Source organism: Dipodomys merriami, unplaced genomic scaffold (genome assembly GCF_024711535.1).
Source record: "Dipodomys merriami isolate MVZ:Mamm:240054 unplaced genomic scaffold, mDipMer1.0.p SCAF_97, whole genome shotgun sequence".
NCBI classification, from domain to species: domain Eukaryota; kingdom Metazoa; phylum Chordata; class Mammalia; order Rodentia; family Heteromyidae; genus Dipodomys; species Dipodomys merriami.
In genome coordinates, this window is record NW_027206590.1 from 237,519 (window position 1) to 260,379 (window position 22,861).

Consider the following 22,861-nt stretch of genomic DNA (forward strand, 5'->3'; position numbering starts at 1 on the left):
TTCCTTCTTTTTTGTGTTGTATGGGGATCAACCCCAGGACCTATACCTTCTACAGAAGTACCTACCTCTGAACTATATCCCCCACCCCTTTATTTCCATCAACTCTCCTTTATAACTTTCCTGTTTCTATACTTTCTATCATACTGTTCCTAATCACCTCACTGAAATATCAGAGCAAATCTATGCCACTTTTAAAAAAAATCTACCCATATTAATGAAGAACTAAGAATACAGGAAGGAATAGTCAAAATTATATAACCAAAACAGTCAATAACTGTCTTATCATCTTCAATTTAAAATATAGCTTTCAAGTTAAAAGTATGTAGTTTGTCTCCTACTGCCAATTCATGTGACATAGAGATGATCACATGAAATGTGATATTTAATGTATCTCTGGCTCTCAAAAATTAAAACTCAAGATGGGGTCTAGGCATGGTGCCACACACCTGAAATCCCAACTACTGGAGAGGCTGAGGTAAGAGAATTAAGAGTTCAAGGCCAGCTTGAGCAATTCTGTGAGACTTCCTAAAATTTAAAAAAAAAATGTATGTTTGTATAAAATACACACACACACACACACACAACATATGGAACATAAAAGAAGTCTCCAGGGCTGGGAATGTGGCTCAGTGGTAGAGCACTTGCCTTGCATGCCTGAGGTCCTGGGTTCGATTCCTCAGCACCACATAAGCAAAAAGGAAAAAGCCGGAAGTGGCGCTGTGGCTCAAGTGGTAGAGCCCTAGCCTTGAGCTGAAGAACTGAGGGACAGCGCCCAGGCCCAGAGTTCAGGCCCCACAACCGGACCCCCCCCCCCAAAAAAGAAAGAAATATTACTCCACAAACACTTGGTTAAAAGTTTACTTCTAAAGTAGACGATAAATATCTTCCTTTGGAGGGAAAGGGGCTGAACAGAGTTAGTTTTCTAAGCAAAATGTTGACTTTGTTGGCTGAAACTGACAATTTCCTACCTAAACTGAGTCCAGGAACTCAAAGCTTTAAGTTTCACTTAAATAGCAATTAGTGATACCTGACTTTATTGACAAGCTAGAGCAAATTCTCTAAGAGTAAGAAGCCAGCTAGCCATCATATGAGACTAAATTGCTATAAAATTGGTGTTCTGGGCATTCTCTACAGAAAAACAGAAACTTGAGAAGCCACAGGCGTGGTTTGGCTACTCATAATGGAAAGCTAGCTACTGCCATAAAACAATCATTCGTTTCCAAGGTTGCATGTTGTAAACTGTCATAAAATTGATCAACCCTAAGGTTTATGTATAGCTAAAGAGATAGGCTAACATTTATAAATAATTCATTTAAGCCTAAAAATAATAATAAAGATAATAATTTTTGTATAATATATCTTCACTATATCTCATAAATTTTCAAATGACAAAAGACTTAGAGCAACTGATTTTGTTCTCAGAATCACAACTTCCAATCCCCATCTCAGCAAAAATTAGCAAGATATTTTTAAAGAAGCTTTATTTGGAAGAAAGATACATCCCAAAGAACCTAAAGCCCTATAGTCAAAGCTACTCAGGAAGCTAAGACAGGAAGATTTCTTAAGTCTAGGAGTTTAAAACCATCCTGAACTATCTCAGACAAAAAAAATTCCTAACACTCAGAAGGCTGAAGTAGGAAGATGTGGGTTTGAGGACAATCTTAACAATAATGTGAGTGAGTAAGTCCAAGGCCAGACTGGGCTATTATATAATAAAACCCTGCTTTAAAAAAAAAAAAAAAAGAGGGCTGGGAATGTGGCTTAGTAGTAGAGTGCTTGCCTAGCATGCATGAAGACCTGGGTTCAATTTCTCAGTAGCACACAAACAGAAAAAGCCAGAAGTGGAGCTGTGGCTCAAGTGGTAAACTGCTAGTTTTGAGTACAAGAAGCTGGAGGACAGTTCCTGGGCCCTGAATTCAAGCCCCAGGACTGGAAAAAAAAAAAAAAAAGAGTACAAAGTAATGAAGGCAATAGAGCAACTAAATTAACTGGTAGACCAACTCTATTGACTAAGAATATGCTGACAGAATAAATGTGTGTCCAAAGAGCTATGTAGATTGCATAAACAGAGTACAATGTATCATCAATTAGAGTATATCTACCCCGTATCAAAACCAGCCACCGAAGAGTGAAAAATAATTCAACTAGAAGTTTTGGTTAAAGTCAATAATACAGAAGCAATTTTTATAATATGAGGCAAGCAGCTGGGCTTGGTGGTGCATACCTATAATCCCAGATACTTAGGAGGCTGAGACAGGGGGATGAGAGCTGCAGGCTAACCAAGACTCTACTCAGAAATAAAAAATACGAAACAAAAGTGTTGAATGGGTGTGGCTCAAATGAAAATACATATCCCGGAGGCCCTAGGTCTAATCCCCAGTTAAAAAAAATCATCAATTACCAAGGCATCTATTTGAAACAAGATAATGAGTAATCCATAACACGTTGAATCAGATAACTGTTTTAAAATTGGGAAACTGCTTTTATAAACATGAAGAAAAGATACATTTACTCTATCTTAAACATTTTTTTTTTCCGGTCATGGGTCTTGAACTCTGAGCCTGGGCACTGTCCCTCAGCTCTTCAGCTCACTTCCAGTTTGCTGGTAGTTAATAAGAGTCTCATAGACTTTCTTGGCTTTGAACCATGATCCTCAGATTTCAGCCTCCTGAGTAGCTAGGATTACAGGTGTGAGATACCAGAGCCTGGCTTATCTTAAACATTTCTTACATGTAATTTATTTTAAATAAAACTGCCAAATACTCTTTTGAACCAGACATATTTTAATTAATTAACTTCCTGCTATTTCAGAAAGCATTACTGAAACCTCCCAGAGTGGGAAGTAGGCTCAGTGATAGAGTGTTTGCCTCACATGCATGAGGCCCTAGGTTCAATTCCTCAGTACCACATAAGCTGAAAAAAGCCTGAAGCAGTGCTATGACTCAAGTGGTAGGGTGCTAGCCTTGAGCTGAAGAGCTCAGGGACAGTACCCAAGCCCAGAGTTCAGCCCCCACGACTGGAAAAAAACAGAGTACAACCTCCTCTATATACATTCACATGAAATTTTATTCAGAAATTGTAACTACATAGAAACCTACTTTTCTTTCATAAAAATTGAGACACCTGGGTTTTTTCCCCTTCAGGTGCAAGGAAACTTACAGCTGCACTGAAATCCAAAGCTTTTCATGAATTTATTTATCTAGTATTATGTTCCTATACCTTTATTTGCTCTAGTATTGATTTAATATTCCATTTTTGGTAAGCCAATGCTTCTTTGTTGGTGTTTTATAAGCTGACAAAATATTGTGTAAGGAGACAAAGTTAATAATGAAACACAAATACATTTCCTTACTTGTTTCTCTACCACTTAAAATCTAAAATAATATAGAAACTAAGTAACAACTAGTTTATCAACATTTCCAATGAGCATAAATTGTTATTTAGAACTCATACAAAGGTATACTTTCATATTTCACCTTTCTAACACATTCTAGTTCAATTTTTTAAGTGCAAACTCACTTCTTGGGGCCAACTTAAAACATACATTTGACTCCCTGTATAATTAAACTGAAAGTTAAAAATAAAAGCTTCCAGAAATTTAAGTGCAGAAAAGATGCCACCGCTCAAAAGAGAAAAAGTAGTGGAGAAAGTGGTGGAGGGCAAATAAGTCAATATGCTAAATTTTCTTTTTTTTTTTTTTTGTCAGTCGTGGGGCCTGAACTCTAAACGCTGTCCTTCAGCTCTTCAGCTGTAGACTAGTGCTCTACCACTTGAGCCTCAGCCCCACTTGCGGCTTTTTCGGCTTATGTGGTGCTGAGGAATGGAACCCAGGGCCTCATGAATGCAAGGCAAGCACTCTACCACTGAGCCACCTTCCCAGCCCCAAACTTTTTTTTTTTAAAGAATTATTTGGCACATTCAAGGTTACTTTTTTCTCTACACTTTTAAGATCTAGAGTGTCCCATAATGCTCATGGCTATCACATTTCAAATATTTACTCAGAACATTTTTCCTAGTCAGCCAAGAGAACTCTTCTGTATCCCTAGGGTAAAGCAACAGACACCCTCCACCTCTACCCTTTAGGCTGGCTGCAACAAATAAAGTACCTCACCTTCTACATAGGTGGTGAAACAAGCAGGGCTGGGCAGCTCCCACACTCAGTGCTCTTCCAGCAAAGGCTTCCTCTGCAGGGGATGAAGCCAGACCTACCTTCCCCACACTGTGCTTTCCCTACACCAGCCACAAAGGTACTGAAAGAGTGTCTACTTGCTGATTAGGTAAGCTACAGGTACACAGTGTCAGGTTACTTGATTGTCTTGGCATCAGATTGAAATGATGACCTAACTTGCACTATCTTCACTCCTTTCAATCAAGTCTCTCCTCTACCCTTTGGTCGGAGCTGAGCACTTTTTAAAAATTCAATGCCAGTAGAAAAACAACACAAAATAAAAACAAAGAGACTTTTCTTGGAGGGATCCCAGTTCAACTCAAAGTTCAAAGTTCAAGATCAAACTATTCCAATGATACCCAACCAACTTAGCTAGCACCCGAGTTGCCTTTTCCTCCCAAGTAATTAACATGTATGCAGTGTGAAAACAGGGAAAAGGCTGGGGAACCAACAAAATCTGCTCATCCTGGAAGTCTATTATCCAAAGAAAACCATGGTTAGCTTATGGTGCTACTGTAGTCAGGTTGTTAGACTCAGAAATGGTAGAAATGAGGCCATACTTAGAAGAATAGAGGTAAGACTTTATTAAAACATCTGCTTGGGCTAGGTAAGAACTGTATCACTAATTAGAGGCTGGCCAATGGCTCCACAAACAAAGGGAAAGGGGCAGCTCATATAGAAAGAATCCCTATCTAAATGTTCCTATCCAGATCCTTCATGAAAATAGGAATTCAAACTTAGAGTCTAGTCTTGACTGGTTAGTGCCTGAACCAAGTTGTAGGCAGCTCATTGGCAACTTTCCTAACTAGGGTAAGGTAGGGTTTTTTTTTTGTTTGTTTTATTTTTTTTCAGGAGGCTGGCCTCTGCTTCTATCTGTGTTTGTAGCTAGGTCTGTTTGTTGGGGATTTTGTTGTTGTTTTGTTTTTTGGTGGCTTGGAGCTCTTCAGCTCCAAGGCCAGTGCTCTACCACTTGAGCCACAGCATCACTTCTAGTTTTCTGGTGGTTAACTGGAAATAAGAGTCTCCCAGCTGGCTTTGAACCATAATAATCAGATCTCAGTCTCCTGACTAGGCTAGGATTACAGGCGTGAACCACCAGCACCTGGCTTGGGTCTGTTTTTTATATTGGTTTTTTACTTCAAGGGCTGTGTGGGAGATCTGAGTCTCCTTTCTTGGTTTTTCTTTGAAAACTCCAAACAGACTATTTAACCCCTGCAGGGCATCCATTCCAGTATCTGTACATTCTATTATTTTTGTGGGTAGTCCAAGACTATTCTACCAGTATATATAATGTTAATATGTTTTTTTATAATGTTAATATGTTTTTAAAATAAAAATAAGTTTATTAGGGGCTGGGAAGGTGGCTCAGTGGTAGAGCGCTTGCCTTGCATGCCTGAGGCCCTGGGTTCAATTCCTCAGCACCACATAAGCAGAAAAACCTAGAAGTGGTGCTGTGGCTCAAGTGGTAGAGCGCTAGCCTTGAGCTGAAGAGCTGAGGGACAGCGCCCAGGCCCAGAGTTCAGGCCCCACGACCGGACCCAAAAAATAATAATAACAAAAATAAGTGTATTATATGTGTACAGCATACATTTTATACACTGCTTTTTGAATTTTATAAACTCCCTAATCAATATTATTCTATACTGTGTGTGTGTGTGTGTGTGTATGTGTGTGTGTGTGTGTGTGTGTGTGTGTGTGTATGTATTTGAGTGATAATGAATGTGAACTCAGGGCCTCCTGGTTGATAGGGAGGCATGCTACCCTAATAGCTACTTACAATTTCCTTTATTTCTAAGCTCCCAGAAACTCAATACTTTCTTCTATTTTATTTTCTCCTCTCCCTCCATACATTCTGCATAAGAACAACATATTTAAGGAACAACAACCTTCATTCAATAAAAACAGGCATCTGAAACACTTTTCTGGCAACCCAAAAGCTTACTACTCCACTGCCCAGAGCCAATATTTCATTTATGTCTTCTATCTATTAGATGGATGTGCAAAATAACTTCTTACCCCAGCAAACCTTAATTCAGGGCCAAAACTCTGTGCATTTCCCCCTGGCCTATCACATGAAACTCAAAACGAAAATAACCAAACAAAACAAATGTCAAAGGAAGCCAATTCACCCTGTAACTACATTGTGTGTGTGTGTGTGTGTGTGTGTGTGTGTGTCAGGGGGAGGGAGAGGTCCTCAAACTCATGGCCTGGGCTCTGTCCCTGAACTTTTTGCTCAAGGCTAGCACTGTACCATTGAGCCACAGCTTCACTTCCAGCTTTCTGTGATTAGTCAGAGATAAGAGTCTCACAGCGTTTCCTACCTGGGCTGACTTCAAACCACAATCCTCAGATCTCAGCCTCCAGAGTAACTAGGATTACAGGCGTGGGCCACTGGTGCCCAGCTATGTATGGAAGCTCATAATCTGAATTTAAACTCCTATTACTCTCTAGAACAAAATCCTGTTCCTTTCTCAACTCCTTGGGGAAGTATTCAAGAGGCAGTCCAGGCACATATTTGGGGATTATTGAGGGGGTGGGGGAGAGAGAGAGAGAGAGAGAGAGAGAGAGAGAGAGAGAGAGAGAGAGAGAGAGAGAGAGAGAGAGAATATCAAATAATGCAGTGTCTTTTTTTTTCTTTTTGTTTGCCAGTCCTGGGACTTGAACTCAGGGTCTGGGCTCTGTTCCTGAGCTTCTCTATGCTCAAGGCTAGAGTTCTACCACTTGAGCCACAGTGTCACTTCCAGCTTTTTCTGTTTATGTGGTACTGAGGAATCAAACCCAGGGCTTTATGCATGCTTGGCAAGCACTCTACCACTAAGCCACACTCCTAGTCCTACAGTATCTTAAGAAATAGGTAGTTGGCTAGGTGTCAGAGACTCACACCTGTAATCCTAGCTACTCAGGAGGCTGAGATCTGAGGATCAGATCAAAGCCATCCGGGAAAGTAAAATCCATGAGACTCTTATCTCCAATAAATCACTCAAAAACCAGAAGTGGTACTGTGGCTCAAAGTGGTAGAGCACTAGCCTTGAGTGAAAGAGCTCAGGGACAGCACCCAGGCCCTGAGTTCAAGCCCCAAGACTGAAAAATAATAATAATAAACAACTTCCATACATGCCTGAGTTTATAGGTTTCAGGCAGACACACTTTTTTAAATGGAGAGAAGTAACTATTTGGAACTGTACTACTCACATGGAATCTTCATGGCAAATGATGTCTACTATGTTTGAAAGTGTCGTTTACTGACCTATTTCTAATATATTTGTCAGGTGAGAAGTAGGAGTTGTTAAAACAAAGAACAGCTCTGGTTGTTTCTTGTTTGTTGTTCTGTAGGACTTTGGAGGTTGAATCTAGATCTCATGCATGCTAAGCACATGTTCTGCCACTTTAATCTACATACCTCTAGTTCTCAATGTATTTTAAAAGCAAAAAAAAAGTGTAGTAGAAAGTAGTCCTAATGTTTCAAAGACTGAATATTTTCTTTAATTTGAAAATAAAACCTAAATGACAGTTTTATAATTTACAAATAAATAGGCTCTCTCACAGTAGACAGATAATTCTGGGGCAGAGAACCAAGTCTGCTTAAGCAGAATTCATGAAGTATTAGAAAGGGGATTCCACTCTGAATTTGTCTAGGATCATTTTGAAAGCCTACTAAGCCAGAAATGCTTCAGTTTAGAGATTTCTGACTTTTTTCAATTAAAAATTTTACCACAGAAATTCCTTTTTTTTTTTTCTGAGACAGAATTACAATATTTAGCTTGAGCAGACCTTAAATTAGGAACTTCACCACCACATATTCAATACTTTACATTTCAAGAAACAGAATTTCAAGATTAAGAAATGTACCCCATTACAAATTAGTAAAATAAAGACACAAGGATTCAGTTACCTTCAGTAACTGAAGAGAGGACTGTGGTTAGAGGCAAGACTAGGCAAAAAGTGAGACAGACCTCCATCTAAACCAATAAGCCAGGTATGATATTAGATTATCTGTGATCCCAGCTATACACAGTAAACACATTAGGTAGGAGGATCTGCATCCAGACAGCCCAGGGCAAAAATTGCCAGACCTTATCTGAAAGATAAATGGCTTGGAATATGGCTCCAGTGATTGATGTTTGCTTACGAAGTACAAGGTCCTGAATTAAAACCAGGGTACAGGACTTGAATGCAGGACTTTCTGCCTACCCAGTTGATAAAAAGGCAGCCATGCCTGTATCTCTGTATCAAGATCGTAGTGCACAAGTGTACGTGGCTAAAGGTTCAATGATTTATCTCTGATTCATAGGTGAATTCTCTCTGTGTGAACTTCTATTACTCAATTAACAAATCATCAGCTGGGTAACAATCCTACACACTTCTGATCCTAGCCAGAGGATCTCAAGTTTGAGGCAAGCCTGAACTACACAGTAAGACTCTGTCTCAAAGCTAACATTGGTGGGAGGCAGAGGCTCATACCTTTAAGCCTAGCTACTCAGGAGGCTGAGATCTGAGAATCATAGTTTGAAGCCAGCCCAGGCAGGAAAGTCCATGAGACTCTTATCTCCAATAAACAACTAGAAAACCAGAAGTGGTGCTGTGGATCACATGGTAGAATGCTTGTCTTATCTCCAATTAACTACTACCCCCAAAAAAATCCAGAACTGGAGCATGGCTCAAAAGGTAGGGCACTAACCTTAAACAAAAGAATCTCAGGGACAGTGCTCAGGCCCTGAGTTCAAGCTTCAGGACCACCACGATAAATAAATATCTTTCCAAAGACCTAAAAAGATAACTGCCTTGTTTTCAAGTGTCACATAAAACAGTGGAGAAGTACTTGCTCCCATAGTGCTCTGATTTCTAGTGTATCACTGCACTACTGCTTGTCAAGCACTCAGATGTGTCCATATAATATGTATTCAGAGGAGTGACTAAAATGTTGAGCAGAGCGTAACAGGGAAAGTAAGATTTAGAGAGAAAGGGAAAACCAAGAAGGGAGATGCATCCCAACTAAGTGAATGGCCACCCAGAGAAAAACAGAAGAGGAAACGGAAAGATCCCAGTGGCCATTTATAGAACCCGGCAACAAGTGGTCATGTGGGAAGACATACCTGGAAGTCCTCTATCTGTACCTGGAAAGGTCTTATTTGTTCAACTAGGCCAGCTGTCCTAAACACTTTTATTTGTTTAATGTAGAGCAACACTTGGCTTCCATCAAGCTCTGTGTGAAATCCCAGTATCCAAAACTGCTCTGTTGGAGCCTTGCTTCCCATCTATGAGTCACCATCTCATCCAATTGGGAACACTAAAGCCATGCTCAGAACTGGAAACCCTTGGATTAGAAAGAAGTAGCAAGGAACTGACACCAAAGTGGTGAAAGCGTTTGCCTCTGGGGACTGAGATGTTCTAGGTGGGGATAGGGAAGCATAAGGAAGGAGGTTATATCTCTTCATGTTTTGATGCAGAACATTTTTGAATCTGAATTACACTGCAATGAAAACAAATGGCTTGGTATATGAGCCTTCCCATGTTTAGAATCACTTCTTTTAGATAAATTTATACAAGTTAACAGTTTCAATTTAGTTCTGTGGTGCACTGCTTAAAATAGGCCTCCTAGGGACACAGAAATATAAAATTCAGTGAGTATTTTTAAAGTCATCTTACATTAGCAACATTTGATTCCAGCATTCTAGTTACACACACACACACACACACACACACACACACACACACACACACACACACACACACACACATTTACTTAAAAAGCTAACAAAATTTCCACCTCAAAAACACACTAAGGGAAATCTGGATCCAACTGAAACCTCTCTACCTTTCATGAATTCTCTGTAAGTTCTCTCTCCACTTATCAGAACTGTGTACTTGAAGATTTTTTTCCTACATGGCTGGATTCCACAATGTAATTCTGTGAAGTCATAGGACTGTGACAGAAGAAACATTCTGGCAACAAACTTTTAGATTCTTATTTGTAAACACAAGGGACATAGGGCATTCTATTTTTAATTTTAATAGCAACAATCCAATTTCTGTGGACTCTCGTGATGGATACATTTTCAACAGCATCTTTCTAGCACTGTCTCTGATGAATACTCAGAGAATAACTGTATGTTCAATCAAATATCAGTGAAGGCTAGGTTGCCCACTCCTGTGAATAAACACGCCCTTTCCAAGACATCTGGAAAGTTTATTGTTTTTTTTTCTTATCTCTATTTCCAATTTAATATAACATCAAAGTACTTTTTGTTAAATAATCTTCTGAATATGTGAATGTCATCCATCACTAACTTGATTTCAACTGAGAAAAAAATTAGAATAAACACTTCCTTAGCTGAGCATGATGGCTCACCCTTGTAATCCCATGTACTCAGATGGTGGAGATTGGGAGAATCACAGTTCAAGTCAGCCCATGAAAAAAGGTTCATCAACAAAAGCTGAGCATGATGCCACCCATCTGTCATGCCAGCTCTTCAGGCAGGATAAAAGGCTGGCCTAGGCATAAACAAGACCTTGTCTAAAAATTACGAAAGTAAAAATGGCTTAGGTGGTAGAAAGTATTTGTCTAGCAAGCACGAGGCCCTGATTTCAAACCCCAGTATCACCAAAAAGAAAAAGAAAAAAACATTTTCTTTGTCCAAAAGCAAGTCTTACTAGTAACAACAAAGACATGCTTCTTCTATTCATGGTATGTAGTCAGGCTCCATTAGCAAAAACTTGCTTAGTTTCTATGGTGTACCAGGTAGTTCATCTGGTTGCCAGATTCAACATGAAAAGAGAGAAAGATCCGTCCTCAGACAGCTCTGTCTTGCTACAAAGGCAAACAAGGAATCTTTTACAAACTGGGAGGTTCTAATAACAAAAAACAATGGAAAGACTGTTTGGAGTAGATTGGAAGCAGAGTTTGAAATACCTGTAACACTTAGCCAAGGAATTTGAACTTTATATTTGAGTTGAAAGGAAAGGCACCCAAAGAGACTTTCAGAAAATATAAATCTAATAGGCTGTGATTAAATGCAATGGCATCTCATTCTTCTAAGATAAATTCAAATTCTTTAATAACGTTAGCTAAACGTTGCATAAACAACTGTACTTTCACTCACAATCTAATACCTTTGTGTGACACACCCTTTGTTCCCCCTTTGTGCTGGGGACTGAACCAGAGTCTTGTGAGTACTAGATTAAAGGCTCTGCCATGGAGTTACATCTCCAGAATTTATGACACATTCTTATTCCTGTTTTACTTCTTTTTTAAAGCATGCTGGTCACATAAACCACTAAAGTAATTTCATTATCTACTAATAGGCAATTTTAAAAGTACCATTTTAATGTACCATACTCTTAGTTCCAGACTTGTTAGTGGTTTTTATTATTGTTTGCTCGATTTTTTTTTTTGAGACAGGATCTCACTATGTATCCCAGGCTGGCCTTGAACTTCCAAACATCCTACCTCAGCCTCATAAGTGTGAGATTACAGGCTTATGCTACCACATCTAGGCTGTCTCTTTTTTTTTGGGGGGGGGGGGTCCAGTCATGGGGCCTGAACTCTGGGCCTGGGTGCTGTCCCTCAGCTCTTCAGCTCAAGGCTAGCGCTCTACCACTTGAACCACAATGCCACTTCTGGCTTTTTTCTTTTTGCTTATGTGGTGCTGAGGAATCGAACCCAGGGCCTCAGGCATGCAAGGCAAGCACTCTACCACTGAGCCACCTTCCCAGCCCTCTAGGTTCTGTTAAAGCACTTGTCCATCCTTTCCCCAATACCTTTGATTGTAATCACAATCTGAGATCTTGAACACTATTTTTTCCTGGCCTTCTTGGTTTTTTGAATACTTTTTTTATTGTAAAAATAGTGTATAGAAGGGTTACAGTTACATGAGTAGGTAATGAGTATATTTCCAATCAAGCATTGTTACCTCCTCTTTCCTGGCCTTCTAAGCTAGCGCTCCTTCCTTGGTGGCCCCAAAGTCCTCTGTACTTCTACAACTGTCTTTTTAGGCTATCCATGCCCAGGAAGCAAAGGGTCCATTTGCCTCGTTACTGAATCTTGAGAGCCTAGCCCGGTGCCTGTTACACATTAGACATTAAATAAATATTTGAAGAATAAAACAAGTAAGGAAATGGACTTGAATAATCTATGTACCTAACTGCAGTGAAAGGATCGCCCACTTGCAAATGTTTAAGAAGTCTAGCTATTTCCAAGGAAAATATATGGTCAGTTCCATTTATAAATGGTGATTAAATTCTGAGGCCAGGTACAAAACTCTACTACCCACACACACTTAATTTGGGAAACAAGGGCTGCTTATCCCTCTGCTATGGCAAAGTGCTTTTCACACTTTAAGTGGGAAAGAAGAGAATGAACGGAACATTTCTTTTTTTCTATCCCCTCCAGCAGGATAACATCCACCACACAGGCCAAATACAGCCCATGAAATTATCTGGTCTCGCCATCCCTAGGCAACCACAGGCAAGACCCAAAATTCAATAATCAGGAGCTTTTATCAAAGTGAATTTCAGTAAATTTAGGTCCTGAAATAATGTTACAATAGCCCAATAATCCTTGGCACAGAAATGGTTCCCACCCTATCCTACAGGAAATTAACTACTTGCTAAGACAGTGACAATAGTCATTATTACAGATAGACTATACCAGAGCCCACTGGGTCTCTTCATGCTCTAAGGAAGAGAAAGGTTTCCTTTCCATGCAACTCCAACCAGATAAGCTCCTCAGGACAGGCCTTTCCTTCCTGCACTGTTTCATGCTACAGTTATGGCTCTAACCTAAGTTCCCCAATCCTGATTTAGAATACTGTTCATTGTAATGTTATTTATTGTAATAGTATCCTAAGTCTCATTTGACTTCTAGAATCTGATTTCAATGTTTTTTCAGTTTTTCCTTGGTGCTGAGGTTAGGAACTCTGGGCCTGGGTGCTGTCCTTGAGCTTTTTTACTCAAGGCTAGTGCTCTACCATTTGAGACACAGCTCCACTTCTGCTTTTTGTGATTTAAAAAAAAAGTCTGAAGAGTCTCAGGGACTTTCCAGCTTGGGCTAACTTCTAACCTAGATCCTCAGATCTCAGCCTCTTGGATAGCTAGCATTACAGATGTGAGCCACTGGTACCTGGATGATTTCGATTTTTTTAGATGGGATCTCGCTCTGTTGTCCAGGCTAGTCTTGAACTACATCAGCCTCCCAAGTAATTGGAATTTTAGGTGAGGGCTACCACCCTTGATCTCAGTTTTGAAGGGGGATAATGAGCACACTGGTGAAAGCCTGAACATGAACAACACTAATCCCAGCCTTATTTCTACAAAAGTTGGGAAGGAGGAGCAAGCTGTGGCCAGAGAGAAGAAAAATGGAACAGAAGAAAGGTTTCTTCTACTTTTCGTACTTACCCCTTTTTTCTAGAGAAAAAAAAATGTCTTAGTTGAACCTATCCAATATCTTTATTCCTGCTTTTCTTTCTTCTTTTAGTTGTACTGGAGATTGAACTCAGTGCTCCATATTTGAGTGCCCTGCCACTTGAGCTATGTCCTTAGTTACTGCTTTTAGTTGTTTCTCTCTCTCTGTCTCTGGGTCTCTGTCTCTCTGTCTGTCTGTCTCTCTGTCTCTCTGTCTGTCTGTCTGTCTCTCTCTCTCTCTCTCTCTCTCTCTCTCTCTCTCTCTCTCTCTGGGTCTCTGTCTCTCTGTCTGTCTGTCTCTCTGTCTCTCTGTCTGTCTGTCTGTCTCTCTCTCTCTCTCTCTCTCTCTCTCTCTCTCTCTCTCTCTCTCTCTCTCTCTCTCTCTCTCTCTCTCTCTCTCTCTCTCTCTCTCTCTCTCTTTCTCTGTATAGTCTTATGCTTTGCCTCAGCTAGCCTCAGTGATCATCCTACTTCCCCTACCTAAGTAGTTAGGATTATAGGTGCACAGCACCAAACCAACCATTCTTGCTTTTCTATCTTCCAGATACCTCACACTGTCCAAAGACCTCCATTTTCAACACCTACACCTTTTGAAATACAGGTTTGCCCACATCTCTAAAACAAAGTTTGATACCATACATATACCTCTTCTATTTCCCCTTCAAGTTCCTTAGCTGATAAGGAAGAAAGTAACCTAATTAAATCCATTCACATTAAAATAGAGTAAGTAACTAACAATTCTATTTTCACATATGTATATATATATATATATATGTATATATCTATGTACATATATGTGTATATATTTTTATATATGTTGTATGTATATATGCATATACATATATGTGGAAAGCTACATATTTTTAAGTTAAGCAAACCTAACTGCAGTAATTTCAGAGAGAGGATGAAGTGTCCCTAGAACCTCAAAATAAGGAGACACATCAGTCAGCTCTGGTCATCGACTAGGGATCGTGTCCCCAAACTATTCCCAGTTTTCACTGCCCCTTTCTTTTGACTTTCTAAAGTGTTACTAAAAGCTTCAGGAGGGCTGGAAAGGTGGCTCAGTGATAGAGTGCTTGCCTTGCATTCATGAGGCCCTGGGTTCGATGCCTCAGCACCACATAAGCAGAAAAAGCCAGAAGTGGTGCTCTGACTCAAGTGGTTGAGCACTAGCCTTGAGCTGAAAAGCTGAGGGACAGTGCCCAGGCCCATAGTTCAGGCCCCACGACCGACAAAAAATTAATTAATTAAAAATTAAAAAAATTAAAAGCTTCAGGATAGCCCAGTGCCAATATCTTCTCTTACTCACGAGGCTGGAATCTAAGGATCAAAGTTCAAAGCTAGACCAGACAGACAAATATGCCAAATGAGAATGCTATCGCCAATGAACCAGCAAGAAGCTGTAAGTAGAGGTATGGCTCAAGTGGTAGACCACCAGCTAAAAGCAAAAAAGCCAAGAGAGAAGTGTGGGGCCTTGAGTTAAAACCCCAGTACTTACTTACTCACACACACACACACACACACACACACACACACACACACACACACAATGAGCCACTAGTACTAGACTTTCACTTCACACTTTTCAGTTGAATAGCTATTATTTCCATTTGAAAATCTTTAACTTTATTTTCTATAAAGTTTCTGGCATTTAGCACTTTTAAACACTGACCAATTTTAGTCATGCCCATGTGTGCACATCCTTGTAAAATTGAGTTTTAGCAAAGAATGCCAACAAAACCAGTTTAGCCTGGTCATCACACCAGGCTCTGCCTCCTCCACCATTCCTAAGGTGATGTCTGATGACCTTGGCCCATTTCCAGCAAGAATCCTGTTGTGTTGACTTGGACAGAATTCCCTTAATCTCTAATGTTTCCTCTAGTATATTTCTATCCAACAACCTCATACTTTTCTTGGCCATAATTAACTACTCTCTCATGTAGTATTTAGAGTTCAGTCGAATCTCTCTCCCAAATGCCAAATCCTATTGCTCGGTTCCTGTACTACTCTGATGGTCCTGAATAAAGTCTTCCTAGACATGCCTTAAAAAGTATTATTAAATCTTTTCTTTATTTTTCTTTTTCCTTTTTTTTTTTTTTTTTTTTTTTTTGGCAGGGGGTGAGACAGGGTCTGGCTCTGAAGCCCAGGCTCACCTCAAGTTTCTGGTCCTTCTGCCTTAGCTTCCAGAATACTGAGATTACCAGCACGTACCATTATGCCTGGCTTCAGTTTGTTTCTTTAGTGACATTTATATTAAACCAGAGGGGGGAAAAGAGCTTGAATTCCAAGGAGAAAGTGTCATGGTTTTTAAAATAATATTTGCTGTGAAAGATCAGAGGCTGAATTTGTGTGCACTCAGAAAGTAAAACTACAATAAGCATCTCAGCGTTCATTCAGCTATAAATGGCTTAACGTTAGCACCATCAAAACTATTTACCACCTACATATAAATATAATTGTAATAAAAACCATATAAACAAGAGAAAATAAGATCTTCAACTGCCCTGAGAAGATAAATGTAGGACATTTTAATCGATAACTTATGCTTGCCAATTCATTATTAGTTTAGCTAGTCACTAATGTAAATTATTTGTATTGAAGTGATTAGCACTGAATATATGAAAAAGGCAACTATGAATGGACTCTCTTGACTCTGGTCAAGGCCACATCTTCTGTAGCTTTTCTCAAGATGCCAGAATAGGGGATGGGAAGGTGGCTTAGTAGTAGAGTGCTTGTCTTGCATGCCTGAGGCTCTGGGTTCGATTCCTCAGTACCACATAAGCAAAAAGAAAAAAGCCGGAAGTAGCACTGTGGCTCAAGTGGTAGAGCGCTAGCCTTGGGCTGAAGAGCTGAGGGACAACGCCCAGGCCCAGAGTTCAGGCTCCACCACCGGACCCTGCCGCCCCCCCCCCCAAAATGCCAGAATATAGAAAGGGTCAATACAATGCCCAAGAGTTAATAGGTAGGTATTCTGAAAAACTTAAATAGCACCCAACTTTTACCCAAGAACCTATATAAGCATTCCAGTTTTTTGATACATTTGTTGGTTTTATTTTTAGTCTGTGCCAGTCCTCAAAATTAGATATTTTTCCCTATATGGACACAATATAACTCAAAAGTAAAAAGTCATACAACCCAGCCAGCTTGTTGGCATATACCTATAATGTCACCACTGAAGAAGCTGAGGCAGAATGCTTGCAAATTCAAGATCGGACCCGACTACATAATGAGACACTGATTCAAAAATAATCAATCAATAAATAAGGCAATAGAAGTATGGGAAAATGATTTGAATATTTTTCAGCATACATAAATGGCCAAGAAGCATATTAAAAGACACTCAATTCCATCCTTAAAGAAATGAAAACTGAAACTACAAAGAGGTAACAGTTGTACCTACTACTAAAATGGCTACAAAATAACACAGATTAGTACTGAGTTCAAATCCCAGTACAAGAAAGGAAGGAAGAGAAAGAGGGACCGAAGGGGGAAGAGGGGAAGAGGAGAAGGGGAGGAGAGAAGCTTGAGAAGAGAGGGAGAGAGGGAAGAAGAGGGAGGGAAAGGAAAATAAGAGAAAGGGGAAGGGAAGAGAATGCGAGAAGGGAGGAAAGAAAGGAAGGGGGAAGGAGAGGGAGTGGAAAAGTGGAGGAAAATTAAACCCTCTTTCACAGCTTGATGGGATGTACAATGGTGCACCTGCTTTGGAAGAGTCTAGACGTTTTTCAAAAAGTCAAACTTCACAGCGGTCTTATATCCAATGGCCAAGAAGTGAAAAACAATCCAGTGCCTATGAATGAATGGAAGGATAGACAGACACATCGTGCTGCCGTGATACCCACATGTTATTGAGTTGCACTAAAATAAAGTACTGATTCGACATTGAATGAAGCCTGAAAATATTCAGCTTCGTGAAAGAAGTCTGCGACGGAAGGCTACATATTGTAGGATTCCCTGTATATAAAACGTGCACAGTAGGCAAACTCAGAGAAGCAGAAAGCAGTGGTTGCCAGGGGGTGGGGGTCAGGGGACAGGAGCAGGGACCAGTAACGGGAACAGGCTTTCGTTTCCTGGCGATGAAAATGCTCCGGGTGGCGGTGATAGTTGCAAAACTTCATGAATAAACTAAAAGCCACACTTGGGAGGGAATGCCTATTTCAATTAAAAAAAAAAAAAACATGTGCAAAGAGATGTCTTAGGTGCGATCCACACATAAACGGAATGTCTAGGTAACCCCTGAGCCGCTACGCCGGGCCACCTCCATCCGGAAACCAACCCGGGGCGGTTTGGAGGTTCAGACTGCACATCCCACAAAGCCAAGGATGGCAGCCCACGGTGGCGGTGGCCGGGCAATGCGGACTCCCCGAGCAGGAATCCGGTGTGGCCGAGCCTGTCTCGCCAGGTCCGCATCCGAGCTCACCTTCCACCCATCACCCGGCCACCGCGCGAGGCGTGGCCAAGCTCCATCCCACCCGCTCGGTCCAGGCCCGGAGGCGGCGGGTCCGCGGCGGCTGGCGTGGGTCCGGGCGGCCGCCCGCGCTGGGCCGGCGCTGCGCCCCCCCCCCCCGGGCCTGGGGACTCGGGCGAACCTCAGCCACCACGCGGACGACCCCGCGACCTCCCCGCCCACCCCCCCCCACCCCTCGCCTCCCGCGCCCGGCGCTCCCCGCCTCACCCTCTCCTTCCCCCCCGCCCTCCCCGCCCGAGACCCGGGATGCGCCGGCACCCCGCGCCGCGGCCGCAGCCCACACTTTCCCTCAGCGACCACTTGCCCGGTAGGAGCGCGGGCGGCGGCCCGGGGTGAGGAGGACCGAAAGGGCTGGGAGGGGCATTCACCTAGTCTCCGCACCCTGCGGCGGGGACTGGCGGCCGCTCCAGCCCGGGACTGCATCCGGCTCGGGCGCCTCCTCGCTGCAGCCGCCCTGAGCTGACAGCCGGCCGGCGCCTCAGGCCGCTCGCCCGGGTCCCGCCCCGCCCCGCCCCCCAGCGCACGCGCCCCGCCCCTTTCGCGCACGCGCTCAGCCCCGCCCCCGCGCGCGCAGGCGCACACGAGGGAGTTCCTCGCTACCGCGGTGAGCCAGCACTGATGATGTGGCTGGCCCCGCGGCGACGCGGGTCTCCGGTGCCGCCCCGCGGGGACCCGTGGCCGCGCCCGGGCAGATGTCTCTGCCGGGAACTGGCGGGTTGGCCAGGGACGGCACCGCGCTGCCCAGGAGAGCAGGATTGGGGCCTTCTCGGGGAGCCCTGATGCGCACCCACCCAGCCCATCCGCTTCGCCCGTTCCAGCATCCGAGCCCGGTTCTCCGTGACTCACGGTTCTGCTGCGAGGCCGAGGGGCCCCTACCTCGCAGGGGTTCGCGTTTCCCGCAGACTGTCATTAAAACCCAGACGCTTGTGACTCCGGGCGTGCGATTCCGCCTGGCTGCGTGGAGCGTGGTCTGTGCACGTGCTGAAGTCCCCGACCGAAACGGATGAGAGTTAGGTCAGCCCCTGGTGCCCTCCGGGTGGGAAGAGAGGGCTGGGATCAGCCGGCCCCCGAGGTGGCCTGAGGGCCAAAGCCTTTAGATTTGCCCACGCTTGCTTTTTTTTTTTTTTAAATCTAGGTAAAATTGACCTAACGTTTGTCCTGTGAAACCGAGGGCTCATTTAATTACTATTTATTGAGCATTTAGATATGATTCACAACCATTTATTGAGCTCCCTGTGTGTTATTTGAGAAATGGGATACGCCCCTGGTTAGTCCAGTGAACAAAACAAAAGTGTTAGTCCTCAGGCACTTAACTCTGAGAAACTCACGTTTAAAATCACACTGCTGGAGGGCCTGGATAATGCAAGCTTGTCATCAAATTCCTAGGGAGGCTGAGGCTGGAGGACCTTGATCTGGAGGCCAGCCTGGGATACACGGCAAAACCATGTCTTTAAAGGATAATAACATAAATTACACTTCTGACTATATACACTCTTTGCCTGATATCAGAGCTTCCACCGATTCTAAGTTACACCAGTGGTGTAGTTGCCGCTTTTTGAGTGATGAAGGACAGCATATGTTTAAACTCCAACTTGTTGCCTTCTGTTTACCACGAGTCTTCGAGCTTTCACCTTCCGGATAAGTGGAGCTTTTGGAGTGATTTGCATGTGTGTGTGCCCCTTCTGGGGCTTGAACTCTGGGCCTGGGTGCCCTCTCTGAGCTTTTGTGTCCAAGGCCAGTGCTCTACCATTTGAGTCACAGGCCCACTTCTGGCTTTTTGGTGGTTAATTGGAAATAACAGTCTCCCTGGGCTGGGAATGTAGCTTAGTGGTAGAGTGCTTGCCTAGCATACATGAGGCCTGGGTTCCATTCCTCAGAAGTACTACATAAACAGAAAAAGCTGGAAGTGGCACTGTAGTTCAAGCTAACCTTGAGCAAAAGAAGCTCAGGAACAGTGCCCAAGCCCTGAGTTCAGGCCCCTAGCAAAAAAAAAAAAAAGTCTCTCAGACTTTCCTGCCCAGGCTGGCTTAGATCCATGATCCTCAGATCTCAGCCTCCTCAGTGGTTAGGATTATAGGCATGAGCCACCCACACTTGGCCACAGTAATATTTTTTTTTAATAATAGCATATTCTGTTTGTTCGTTTTGACTATTTTGGGCAGTATTGAGAACTGAACTCTGTCTTTCTCTTACATCTTAGCCATTTCCTCAGTCTGTCTGCTTTTAGGTTATTTACAGAGAGGTTTTTTTCCCTTCCACATAATCCTCCTACGTCTGTCTCTGGAGTAGCTAGGACCACAGGCTGGCACTACTGCACCACTATATCAGGCTTGTTTTTGAGGTAGGGTCTTCTGCTCTTGCCATACCTGACCTGGAGTTAGAATCCTCCTTTACTGTCCAAGTAGCTGGTGTTATAGGTATGAACCACTATGCCTGACCACTGTTGTTTTACAGAATACTTTTTAAAAGATTTTAAAACACCTTCAGGAATGAAAGCACTGTTTGGGACATGTTCCTGGGCTAGGCCACCCAGCTGGCTAAAAATCAAAATGGAATAAATCATACTAAAGTTTTATGACATCAAGCCAAAACAAAATTGTTCATTTACTCCCACCAGAAGTGGGTTAGTTTCAATTGTCATGATTATAAAGTAGCCTCTGTCTTAGTCCTTAAAACAACCTGATGTTGATTGATCTATTATTTTTGTATTTTTCAATCTCCCTGTCTAGCTTGCAAGGCAAGTCATTTTGAAACAAGCTTTTAGTTCCTTATTTCTATAAGAGAATGTCTATAAGAGAATGTCTATAAGACAACCCTTTTATATCTATAAGAGAATGCTCCTCTGAGGGACTCATTCAAACACTCATTCTGTTTTGTGAAGTATTGGCCAATACTTCACAATAAAAAAGTAAAGCCTGTTAAAATTGATGTAATTTTGCCCTTTGACATGGGGAAGCAATGCTCACTGCATTTCCAGATGATCTTTGTTTTTTACTATTGTTTTGAATTACACATAACTAGAAAGTAATTAGTAATTCAATAGATAAGCATCCCTCCCGGGGCCATGTAGTCTTTCAGGATTTCTATACAAAGCACACACAGGGTAAGTAAACCTCTGTGGGTGTCTACTGTTTTTTTCTGACATTGCTGATAATTCCAACTGCCTTTCATTTCAATAAATCTACATGTAACAACTTTCTACTTTATACCTCATGTATGTATTTCTGAGATAGGTTGAGCTTAAGTGGGAACTCAAACTTAAAGTGGGAACTTCAGCCCTGAAAAATAACTCAAGTTGGAATCAAGTAACGGAAGATCCTCCTCTGAACACTTTAGTCCTAATATGTGTAGGAGACAACAATCACATCACAACTTCATCTTCTGCTTGTCAGCTGTCAATTTCAAATATGAAACAAGTGGCATAGAACTGAGGATTACTACACATTGTCATTGTGGTGATTGAGGGGGAAAAAAGCCTGGGAAGTATGAATGCTTGTAACAAAGAGACCTGTGTGCTCTGGGATGAGAAAGATCTCCTTGAGGAAGTGACATTTAATCTGAGCCTCGATGAACAAGGAGTTGGACAAGCAACAAAAGAAGGGGGAGTACCTTGGCTTCAGAAACTAGTTCCAAGGCCTTTTGGAAGAGAGGGTTTCTGCCTGTCAAGGCCTTGGGTAAAAGCCATTGAGGTTAGGCTGAATGGCTAGCTCTGAAAGGGATAAGGGACAAGGGACAGGATGATCCTGGGGGGGAGGGGGTCATACTGAGGACTTTTTGAACTTACTTTTAAAGACAAGAAGAAGCCACTGAAAAGTTGGTGAGGACTCAGCACAATCACTGTCACACTTGTAGGGGATAATTGTTTGTGATGTAGCAAATGGATGAGGAGGAGGAGGGGAGCTGGGAAGGTGGCTCAGTGGTAGAGTGCTTGCCTTGCATGCATGAGGCCCTGAGTTCAATTCCTCAGCACCACATAAGCAGAAAAAGTCAGAAGTGGTGCTGTGGCCCAAGTTGTAGAGCGCTAGCCTTGAGCTAAAGAGCTGAGGGACAGCATTCAGGCCCTATGACCAACAAAAAAAAAGAAAAGAAAGAAAGAAAATGGATGAGGAGGGACCAGCAGGGGTATGTGATGACCATTTTGCAGGTGATGGAGATGAGATGCTGGTCATAGATGGAACAGCAGTAGAGAGCTTGAGTGTGTGTGAATGGTAAAGGGAAAACTGTGTCAGAATGACTCCTGAGTGTCTCACTTCGGTTTATGCCACTCTCTGAAGTGAGAAATGTAGATGATTTGGATGTCAGGCAGTGACTCTACTTTGAAGGAAATTAAGATAATGTTTATTTTGAGCCAAATATGATTGGCCCATAGCTTAGGGAACAGAGATTCAAGTTACCCTTATTGACATGTTGCACCATAGTAAAGGTCAAATGAACTTTTATATTCACAGAATAGAAGTCAGAAATCAATACATTTACCAGTTACATTGGTGGGGGCATCAGATATGCAGGCTCTAGCGAGGTGCAGAAATTTTTCTGAAATGCTATTCTTGGCTTGGTGGAAACAAGAGGTCTGGTAAACTTAGAGATACATTCTGAGAACCTTCCCAGGAAAATGTGAGGTCAGTTACAAAGGCTAAGGTAATTGAGTATTAAATGGCCTTAAATAGCCCATGATAATTTTGGCCTCTGACCTACCACATTCCATCTCTCCACAATCAAAGTGTTCAACCCAGCCAAGGTCAAGTAGCCTGCAGATTCTTCAATACTGATGAAACTTTGTCAGAGAACCTCATTTCACAAGGAAGAGGTCAGAAGAGGCCAATTTTGAG

The 22,861-nt window shown here is 42.3% G+C and overlaps 1 protein-coding gene across 5 annotated transcripts in view; it reads right to left on the minus strand.

Annotated features, from left to right (window-relative positions):
- The window catches only part of LOC138821936 (solute carrier family 41 member 2), an 87,840-nt gene extending 69,344 nt beyond the window's left edge, over nt 1-18,496 (minus strand). For 2 of the 5 annotated variants that reach the window (XM_070014371.1, XM_070014367.1), the window contains exon 1: nt 9,984-10,067. The gene's annotated coding sequence lies outside the window, so the exon portion shown is untranslated. Of the gene's footprint in view, nt 1-4,111; nt 4,224-9,983; nt 10,068-18,400 lie in introns of those variants that run through there. The other 3 variants (XM_070014368.1, XM_070014370.1, XM_070014369.1) reach the window with 3 other exon arrangements.
- Between the last annotated feature and the right edge of the window lie 4,365 nt (nt 18,497-22,861).